Raw genomic sequence first — 12108 nt, forward strand, 5'->3', positions numbered from 1 at the left:
TCCTCCTCCTCCTCCTCCTCCTCCTCCTCCTCCTCCTCCTCCTCCTCCTCCTCCTCCTCCTCCTCCTCCTCCTCCTCCTCCTTCTCCTCCTCCTCCTCGTCCTCCATCTCTTCTTCTTCTTCTTCTTCTTCTTCTTCTTCTTCTTCTTCTTTCTTCTTCTTCTTCTTCTTCTTCTTCTTCTTGTCGGTCGTGGGGCTTGAACTCTAGGCTTGGGCACTGTCCCTGTGATCTTCAGCTCAAGACAAGCTCTCACCCGCTTGAGCCACAGAGCCACTTCCAGGCTTCTAGTGGTTTATTGGAGATAAGAGTCTCACAGATCTCAGATCTCAGCCTCCTGGCTAGCTAGGATTACAGGCATGAGCCACCCGTGCCCAATAGTTTATGTTTATTTAGAATTATTTCTATAATTATAAAATGTCTGCAATTGTGTCGTGTGAGTTTTCCTCAGTGCCTACCACAAAATACACTAGGCGAGTCTTCATACCAGAAAAGGTTGGGTTTCTGAATATAAACTCACTTCTGTGAGGACAGTAAGCATTTTGGGAATAAACTGGGTTGTAAAATGAAAAACAAAAACATTGGTACTGAGTAGTCGAGTAGTTGCCTGAAGAGCATAAGACCCTGGAAGAAAAGTTTTCTAAAGCTCAGAATGTTAGAATTTTGTATGAACAAACATCTGTCTTATTTTTTTTTTTTTTTTCTGTGGTGGGGCTTGAACTCGGATTGGGTGTTATCCCTGCACTCTATAGCTCTATGCGAGCACTTTACAGCTTGAGCCACAGCGCCACTTTCAGTTTTCTAGTGGTTTATTGGAGATAAGAGTCTCACGGATTTTCCTACAGGGGCTGGCCTTGAACTGCCATCCTCAGATCTCAGCCTCCTGAGTAGCTAGTATTATAGGCATAAGCCACTGACGCCTGGTGCATGAAGAAACATTTTAAGATCGATTCTGCAGAAAGAAACTTGGAATATACTTTTAGTACAAATAATTTATAGTGCTACTAATATAAATATAAAGGCACTAATTCAGAAGTATTTGTTCATTGGCTGATTTCTTAGTTTATTCATATATATACATTATTAATTTTTATATATACATATATTATCAAAAACATGGCTTTGAATTGTACCTAAGAGCATATGTGCTCATGTAAATTTATACAACTGCACAAGCTTGATTTTTTTTCAGTTTGTTGGTAACATAAATTAGGTGGGATTTGTGTGTTGTTTAGTTCTCTGTTTTTGGAGGATTTCTCTTCCCTTTATCCCCCTACCCCGCCATCCACGCAATTGAACTCAGCTCGCTCTTTTTTGGCTTGGTTGTTCATAGCTGATTTTCTACCACTTCAGCCATACTTGTAGCCTGGCTTTTTGCCAGTTAATTAGAGATGATGTCTCTCAGGCTATGCTGCCTGGATTGGCTTTGAAACTTTATCTTCTACTTTTCACCTCCTGAGTAGCTGGGATTACAGATGTGAGCCACTGGGGTGCCTAGGGATAAATTAGATTTTGGTTGGTGTATTCTTTCTGTTTTTCTAAGCATGGGATGATATAATATAGAATTTTGGTGAATGTCCTGGGTCTGAAGTAAGATACATAATACATATGCAAATCTCTATAGTTCTCATAAGATATAAACAATTTAATACATAAGTGTAATAATAGTCAACAAAAATAATGAATCAATAAAAAAATAAAATAAATACACTCAAAGCAATTTCAATAAACATAAGTATGTAGATATTAATTATTTCAAATGTGGATGAATATTACTTTAACAGGGCTAGGGATTGAATTCAGGCCTAGGGAACAGGCCTGAATTACTTGTCTTCAAAGAGGGTGAGTTTCCTTGTCCCCCACAGTGCATAAGAGTTACCCAGTCCCCTCAATACAATAAAGGCTGTATATGACAAACCTACAGCCAGCATTATACTCAATGGTGAAAAACTAAAGCCATTTCCTCTTAACTCAGGAACAAGACAAGGATGCCCAATCTCTCCACTTCTCTTCAATCTAGTATTAGAATGCCTAGCTACAGCAATAAGACAAGATGCAGACATAAAGGGGATCCAAATAGGGAAAGAAGAAATAAAACTCTCCCTCTTTGCAGATGACATGATCTTGTATTTAAAGAATCCCATAGACTCCACTCCCAAATTACTCAAGCTGATTCAAAACTTTGGCAAAGTAACAGGTTATAAAATTAACCCCCAAAAATCAATGGCTTTTCTGTATGCCAACAATGAGAAAAGTGTGGCTGAAATTAGGAAAGCAACTCCATTTGTAATAGCCCCACAAAAAATAAAATACCTCGGAATTAACTTAACTAAAGAAGTGAAGGACCTCTATGATGAAAACTTTAAAATCTTGAAAAAGGAAATCAACACAGAACTTAAAAAAATGGCAAAACCTCCCATGCTCCCGGATTGGACAGATTAACATCGTGAAAATGGCAATACTTCCCAAGGCTATCTACAAATTCAACGCAATACCTATCAAAATTCCACCCTCATTCTTCAAGGAAATAGAAGAGGCAATCCAAAAATTCATATGGAACAATAAAAGACCCCGAATAGCAAAAACGCTCCTCAACGGAAAGAACACTGCTGGAGGAATATCAATACCAAATTTCAAACTCTACTATAAAGCCATAGTAATCAAAACAGCTTGGTATTGGCATAAGAACAGACCTCAGGACCAATGGAATAGAATTGAAAACCCAGAAATGAACCTACAGACCTATAGCCATCTAATCTTCGATAAGGGAGCTAAAACAATAGAATGGAAGACAGACAGCCTCTTCAGTAAATGGTGCTGGCAAAACTGATAAACTACATGTAGAAAACTAAACCTAGATCCTTATATATCACCCTGCACCAGAATCAACTCCAAATGGATCAAAGACCTTGAACTCAAAGCAGACACTCTGAAAACACTACAGGATGGAATAGGAGAAACCCTGGGTCTCCTTGGCTCAGGCCGAAATTTTCTGAATAGAGACCCGGAAACACAACAAATCAAAGAAAGGTTGGACAAATGGGATTGTATAAGGTTGCAGAGCTTCTGCAGGGCAAATGACATAGCTAGCAAGATCAATAGAAAGCCCACGGACTGGGAGAAGATCTTTACTAGCCATACAACGGACAAGGGTCTCATATCTAAAATATACTTGGAACTCAAAAAGTTAAACCACCCAACAACAAATCCTCAAAGAAACAACTGCTGAATAAGTAAGTGGGCTAAAGACTTAAAGAGAAGCTTCTCTAAAGAAGAAAGAAGGATGGCCAATAGACACATGAAGAAATGTTCAACATCCCTAGCCATAAAAGAAATGCAAATCAAAACAACATTGAGATATCACCTCACTCCAGTTAGAACGGCAAAAATCAAGAACTCTAACAACAACAGATGCTGGAGGGGATGTGGACAGAAAGGAACCTTACTTCATTGTTGGTGGGAATGTAAACTTGTTCAACCACTTTGGAAAGCAGTATGGAGGTTCCTCAAAAGACTTCACATAGAACTCCCCTATGACCCAGCAATCCCACTTTTGGGCATTTACCCTAATGTTTACAAACAAGACCACACTAAAGCTACCAGCACAACTATGTTTATTGCAGCATTATTTACCATAGCTAAGATATGGAACCAACCCAGATGCCCCTCAGTAGATGAATGGATCAAGAAAATGTGGTATATATACACAATGGAATTCTATGCCTCCATCAGAAAGAATGACATTGCCCCATTTGTTAGGAAATGGAAAAACTTGGAAAAAATTATATTAAGTGAAGTAAGCCAGGCCCAAAGAAACGTAGGTCCCATGGTTTCCCTTATTTGTAATATCTAGTTTATGTATGAGTCAAGCGGAAAAGGTCAGATAATGTGATGTCAGGAAAATGAACCCTTAGATGTGTATTTTAATGTTTTTTTTCTTTCATGCATGTGTTTCTAACACATTTATAAGATTATCTCTTTGTTGCTTTGTATGTCCCTCCTCCACAGTATAACCCCTGCTTTCACTATATTTGATGTCAGTATAACTTGTGGAGGAGATGGGGAAAAACCAGTTGTTTAAGGATACAGGTGGACCTGTTGCAACAATGAGAAGTACAAGATGTCATGTCCAAAACGAGCTTTACAACGTTGGTGCGGGGGTGGGGGGGGTGAGGAAGGAGAAGGATTGGGATTAGGGGGGGAGGGGGGAGGCTGGGAAGGGATGTGAAGGATAAACAAAGGAGGAGGCTGCAATGCTTGGTAAGAAATGTACGCATTATCCTGCCCATGTAACTGTAACTCCTCTGTACAGTATGTTCACAAATAAAATTAAATTAAATTAAAAAAAAAAAAAGAGTTACCCAGTCTCTGAGTTCAATTCCCAGGCCTAGCAGAAAAAAAAGGGCACGAATTCCAAGCCAGGGAGCATTAGTTTGATGTATATCTGGCCTTGGGAACTGTCCTTGCACTCTTCAGCTCAAGGCAAGCTCTATACTGCTTAAGTCACAGCACCACTTCTGGTTCTCTAGTGGTTTATTGGAGAGAAGAGTCTCAAGGACTTTCCTGCCCAGGCTGGCTTTGAACAGTGATTTTCAGATCTCAGCGTCCTGAGTAGCTAAGAGTACAGGCGTGAACCAGCAGCACCCGACTATTTTTAATATTTTAAAATTATTTATTATTTATTTATTTATTATTGCCCAGCACGGAGCTTGAACTCATAGCGTGGCAACTCTACCTCAGCTAACGTCACCCTAGGCTGGGATGGTGCAGCCTCTGGACCCACAACCCATCGTGGGATATTAGGCCTCAGGGGCTGATAGGAAAACAAAATGAAAACGGCACCAAAAAAAAAAAAAATCTAGGAACCGACCATGGATGGTGTTTTCTTGGTTTTCCCTCCTTGCATGGTGATCATCCCGGGTCCAAATAACACTGCTGTAACCTGTAGGTCATCAGGCAGATTCTCTCTTTTCCTTCCTTGGATGTTGACTGTCCTGGGTCTAAATGACATGGTTGCAACCTGTAGGTCACCTGGCATTGCTGAAGGCTGGCAGGCTGGCAGAGAAGCCATAGGCCAGTCTGGACACCTATGCCCTGAGTTTGAATCCCAGTCATGCCACTTACAAAGGGCTGGAGAGCCTAAGAAGCTATTGCCTGTCCATAGGAACACCAGAGAAATGTCATCAATGTCATGGTTGGATGAGTAGTTCATCAATCAGTCTAATATAAATTTAGACCCAATAATTACAGTTTATTATGCATTAAATCATAGTTTATTATGCATTAAAAGAATGCTATTCATTAAATGGAGTCCTCACTAAAGACCCAAGAACCTGTATGAACGTAATATATGTCATTTAATACTAGATAGACATCACTGGCAGTATCAAAATATCTAAATATATATTTACCTGTATACCACCGTCTGCATAGAAAGGTATTGCTATTTTGGCCAAACATGTGGCTCCATACCAGGTCCTAGGATCCACTTGGCAGCTGAATGGGCTAGAGGCTGCCATGCTGACACTCACTCATTCATGAGTTGGGCCTTCTAGGCCCTCAGTTCAGGTCCCAGCATTGCCAAAAATTTCATCTTGGAATAAGATTACAAGTGTGACACCTGTTTTCCTTTTCTGTGCAAGTGCTGGGTGTCAGGTATGATATACATAATATGTGTGCAAAGCTACATGTTATGGAATAGATTGGAATAAATGTAATAAATGATATAGGTGCACTCAAGTCCATAAAATAAATGCTAATTCAATCAGTCAATAATAAAATATAATGAATCACTCCAGCAAACATGATATAGACTGAATATATAGATGTAAGTACAAAGCATATATTTAAAATGTCTATAAATGTTACGTTTTTCAGGCTAGTGTTTGAATTCTGGTCTAGGGAAGAGTTGAGAAGTTCATGCATGATTCATATAGGAAATGATAGGCAAGAACTTTGGCAAAATGATTATTTTTAATTAAGACTTCACGAAGTGTGACAATAATAATTACCTTCAGGAAATCGAGGCATTGGGAAAGATCCAAGAATTAGTAGTCACATGGTAGATAGGATTCCAACACAACTTGCCACATCTCTATACAAATAGGTACTTATTAGCATACTAGCTTCAGCTTATGAATGGATGAATATGGTGCACAAATCCCAACCCGGAGATCAATCTCTGGTCCTGGGTATAGCCTAGATCCTTAATAGCTCAAAAGCTAGTGTGCTCATGTGGACCCATTAGAAAGTTGGGATTGCTAGGCCCGGAGTTCAACTCCCAGCAATGCCAAAAGGTTCATCCAGCTGTGTGAAGCCAATCTTTACAGCTGTTTTCCTGTCCTGTGAAAGTCCTGGGACTCAGCGAGGATGGAGAATGCTATATAGGCAATTCTATAGCCATAGGAATAGGTTGTCATCCATGGCAGCACAGATATACCTGTCACCATACTCAATAAAATACAAAATACACCCATGAATAAGACTCAAAATTTAAAAAATAATTACATTGAATGCAAGATGCATATCACACCTGTATGTTAATAGAGATCCCATGTTTAAAGGAGGTGGGCTTCTTATTTTGTCCACTGCTGGGTCTTCAAATCTGGCCTTTGACCAAGCTTGACATTCTAGTCTTCAGGGATGATGAGCTTCCCCTTCCTCCACAGCGCAATGGGGTTACCCAGACTTGAGCTCAAATTTCAGCACTGACAAAAGATTCATCCTGATGTCAGAAGCCAGTCGTTTCACCTGTTTTCCTCTCATGTGGAAGTCCTGGGTCTCAGCTTGGATGGAGAGTGAATGCATAGGCAAACTTATAACCATGGGAACAGGTCGTCATCCATGTTAGCACAGTTAACATGTCACCATACTCAGTAAAATACACAATACATTCATAAATTAGACACAAATTAAGGAGAAGTGCACAGAATGCAAAATGCTGTCCACACATATTTATCAATATATATCCTATGTTTCAAGTATGATTTTATGCCTATCCTGGCCCTCCTTGGAGCTCGATGTCAGGTGCTGGGAACAGTCTAGCTCTTCAGTTGCTCACAGGCCAGTGTCCTCACTTTGACCCTTTTGCCAATTGGGCCTGCTAGGTCCTGAGTTCAAATCCCAACAGTGCCAAAACATGAATCCTGATGTGAAAAGCCCATCGGTCCACTTGTTTTTTGTCCTGTGAAAGTCCTTGGTCTGAGCTAGGATGGAGAAGGCATAGGCAACTCCATGGCCATAGAAATAGGTTCCTATCCATGTCAGCACATTTATATCTGTCATCATACTTCATAAAATACAGAATGCAACCCTGATTAAGACACACAACAAAAAGAATAACTACACTGAAAACATGATGCATTCCACACATGTATGTAAATAGAGATCCTATGTGTAAAATAGGTGGGCATATGATTTTTTTCAGAGCTGGGGCTTCAATTCAGGCCCTGGGACCAGGCCTGATTTGTAGTCTTCAACGATGGTGAGCTTCTCCTTCCCCCACAGTGCAACAGAGTTACCTAGACCTGAGTTCACATTCCAGCTCTAGCAATAAAATGGTGTGAATTCTGAGCTAGGGTGCTTCATTTATAATTTTTCAATTTTTCAATTTTTTTGCCACACCCAGGGCTTGAACTCAAGTTGTGGCAACTCTGCCTCAGGTCCGATCATCCTAGGCTGCAGCCTCTGGACCCACAGCCCATCCTTGGATCCTAGGACCCCAGGGCTTGGAGGAAAAAGAAAAGCCGGATGGAGGAAAAAAAAGCGGTGGGAAGTTCCAGCTGGCGCTTTTAGGTTTTTTTTTTTTTTGAATGTTGACCATGGTGGGACCAAACCTGGCAAACTGCAGATTGAAGGTGACCGGATGTGGCTGAAGGCCTGCTGGCTATCAGGGGAGCCACAGGATGACAGGGCAATGGAGGCCCCGAGGTTGAATCCCAGTCAGCCCCCCTATATTGCGGGAATGGCAGGAGATCCTGAGATACTCGATTCCGGACCTAGGAAGAATCGCGAAATGAGATCAATCTCATCTTTGAATGAGTAGTTCCTGAGAATGTGAGTAGGAAATGATAGTCAAGATTCATGGGGTATCAATTATTTTTAATGAAGAGTTGATGAAGCATATCTATAATCATCACAGTCATGAAATGGAGGCATCGGGGAAGGTTCAAGAATTGGTAGTCACAGGGTAGATTGGATTACATCACAGCTCTCCATCTCTCCTACTACATACAGATATGTACTTATTTGCATACTACCTTCAGCTGATGAATGGATGATTATTGTGCTCCCCCTGCCTTACTCCCGGGGCTAGATCTCAAGTCCTGGGAACACCCTAGCTCCTTAGTGGCTCAATGGCTGGTGTGCTTACATGGACCCATTCACCTACTGGGCCTGCTAAGTGGTGAGTTCACATCCCAGCAGTGCCAAAAGATTCATCCTGTCAGAAGCCAGATGTTGCACCTGTTTTCCTTACCTGTGTGAGTCCTGGGTCCCAGCTATGATGCCATGGCCAGTGGCCATGGCAAAAGGTTTTCATCCATGTCAGCCCAGTTACACCTGTCATATATACTCAAAAACATACACAATACGTCCATGAATAGCATACAAGAATAAAGAGGATAACTACACTCAATGCACGAGCCAGTCCACACAATGGATGTGAATATACATCCCATGTTTCAATGATGCATTGAGGACTCTTGTGACCACCCTGGTGCTCGATCTCAGTTCCTGGGAATGGCCCAGCTCCTTAGTGGCTCGCAGGCTGGTGTGCTCATGAGGACCCATTGGGCAGTTGGGGCTCCTAGGCACTGAGTTTGAATCTGAGCACTGCCAAAAATTCACCCTGATGTGAGAAACCATTCATTTCACCTGTTCTTCTGTGCTGTGCAAGTTCTTCGTCTCAGCTAGGATGGAGAATGATTAGGCAACTCTATACTCATGGGAATAGGTTGTAATCCAGGTCACCACACTTATATCTGTCATCCTATACTCAAGAAAATACACAATACATCAATGAATAAGACACCAGATAAAGACAATGACTACACCAAACCCAAGATGCCGCCCACCCATGTATGGAAATAGAGATCCTCTGTTTAAATTCTGAATTTATGACTACGATGGCCCCCACTGGGGCTCAGTCTCAGGTCCCAGGAAAAACTCAGCTGCTCAGTGGCTCACGGGCTGGTGTGCTCACCATGACCCATCCACCACTTGGGTCTGCTAGGCCTTGAGTTCAAATCCAAGCACTACCAAAAGATTCATCCTGATGTTAGAAGTCAATCGTTGCACCTGTTTTCCTATGCTGTGAAAGTCCTGGATCTCAGCTAGGATGGAGTATGCCATATAGGCAACTCTATACTCATGGGAATCAGTTGACATCCATGTCAGCACAGTTATAGTTGTCATCACACTCAATAAAATACACAATGCACCCATGAATAAGACACAAAATCAAGAGAACCAGTACACAGAACGCAAGATGCTTTCCACCTATGTACGGAAATATAGCTCCTGTGTTTAAATTATAAATTCATGAATATATTGACCACCGCAGGTCACTACCTCAGGCCCTGGGAACGGCCTAGCATCTTACTGGCTCACAGGCTGGTGTGCTCACCTTGACCCATTCACCAATTCTGCCTGCTAGGCTCTCAGTTCAAAAACCAGCACAGCCAAAAGAGTCATCCTGATGTGAGAAACCAATGGATCCACATGATTTCCTGTCCTGTGAAGGTCCTGAGCCTCAGAGAGGATGGAAAATGCTATATACACAACTCCATAGTCATGGGAATAGGTTGTCATCCATGGCATCACAGAGATACCTGTCACCATACTCAATAAAATACACAATACATCCATGAATAAGACTCAAAATTAGAAAATAACGCATACCACACACCTGTATGTAAGTAGATATCCTATGATTAAAGAGGGGGGCTTCTTATTTTGTTCAGTGCTAGGGCTCCAAATCAGGCCCTGAACCAGGCCTGACATTCTAGTCTTCAAGGATGGAAAGCTTCCCCTTCCCCCCAGGGCAATGGGGTTACCCAGACTTGAGTTCAAATCCCAGAACTGACAAAAGATTCATCCTGATATCAGAAGCCAGTCGTTGCACCTGTTTTCCTGGGTCTCAGCTAAGATGGAGAATGAATGCATAGGCAACCTTATAACCATGGGAACACGTCATCATCCATGTCAGTAGTTATACCTGCCACCATACTCAGTAAAATTCACAATACCTCCATGAATTAGACACAAATTAAGGAGAATTGCACTGAATGCAAGATGGTTCCACACATGTATGTCAATACAGATCCTATGTTTGAAGTATGAATTTATGCCTATCCTGGCCCTCCCTGGTGCTCGATGACAGGCTTACCTTCTCAGTTTCTCACAGGCCAGTGTCCTCCCTTTGACCCTTTCGCCAATTGGGCCTGCTAAGCTTTGAGTTCAAATCCCAACTCTGCCAAAACATGAATGCTGGTGTGAAAAGCCCAGAGTTGCATCTGTTTTCCTGTACTGTGAAAGTTCTGGGTCTCAGCTAGGTTGCCGTATGCTATATAGGCAACTCTATACTCATTGGAATCCGTTGCCATCCATGTCATCACAGTTATATCTGTCATCACACGCAATAAAATACAAAATGCATCCCTGATTAAGACACACAATAAAAAGAATAACTACACTGAATACATGATGCATTCCACAGATGTATGTAAATAGAGATCATCTCTGTAAATTACGAATTTATATCAATAATAGACCCCACCAGGGTTTGATCACAGGTCCTGGGATGGACCTAACCCCCTATTGGCTCATGGGCTGGTGTGCTCACCATTACCCATTCACCAGTTGGGCTTTCTAGGCCTTGAGTTCAAATCCCAGCACTGTCAAAAGATGAATACTGATGTGAGAAGCCAATTGATCCACCTCTTTTCCTGTGCTGTGAAAGTCCTGCTTCTCAGCTACGAATGGAGCATACTATGTAGCCAACCTATAGTCATGGGAATAGGTTGACATCCAGTTTAGCACAGTTATATCTGTCACCATACACATTAAAATACACAATAACTCCATGAATTAGACACAAATTAAGAAGTGCACCGAATGCAAGATGATGTCCACACATATTTATCAATATATATATCCTACATTTAAATTATGAATTTATTCTTATCCTGGCCCTCCCTGGTGCTCGATGTCAGGTCCTGGGAACAGTCTAGCTCTTCAGTTGCTCACAGGCCAGTGTACTCACCTTGACCCTTTCAACAATTGGGCCTGCTAGGTCATGAGTTCAAATCCCAGCATTGCCAAAACATGAATCCTGATGTGAGAAGCCCATTGGTCCACTTGTTTTTTTGTCCTGTGAAAGTCCTTGGTCTGAGCTAGGATGGAGAAGACATAGGCAACTCCATGGCCATAGAAATAGGTTGTTATCCATGTCAGCACATTTATATCTGTCATCATACTCAATAAAATACAAAATGCATCCCTGACTAAGACACACAATAAAAAGAATAACTACACTGAAAACATGATGCATTCCAGACATGTATGTAAATAGAGATCCTATGTGTAAAATAGGTGGACATATGATTTTTTCCAGTGCTTGGGCTTCAATTCAGGCCCTGGGACCAGACCTGATTTGTAGTCTTCAATGATGGTGAGCTTCTCCTTCCCCAACAGTGCAACAATGTTTCCCAGACCTGAGTTCAAATCCCAGCTCTAGCAGTAATATGGTGTGAATTCTGAGCTAGGGTGCTTCATATATATGTATATATACACACATATATACGTACATATATGTATATATATACACATATATACATATATATGTATATATACATATGTGTATATATGTATAAATATATGTATACATATATGTATACATCTATATGTATACATATATGTATATGTATACACATATATATAAATATACATATATACATATGTATATATATATATATTTTATTTTTTAACCAGACCCGGTGCTTGAGCTCAAGTTGTGGCAACTCTGCCTCAGCTCCGATCATCCTAGCCTGTGGCCTGTGGACCTACAGCCCATGCTCAGGTCCTAGGACCCCAGGGCTTGCAGGACAATCA

The sequence above is a fragment of the Dipodomys spectabilis genome, unplaced genomic scaffold, assembly GCF_019054845.1.
Source record: "Dipodomys spectabilis isolate Male_0828 unplaced genomic scaffold, ASM1905484v1 ptg000279l, whole genome shotgun sequence".
NCBI classification, from domain to species: domain Eukaryota; kingdom Metazoa; phylum Chordata; class Mammalia; order Rodentia; family Heteromyidae; genus Dipodomys; species Dipodomys spectabilis.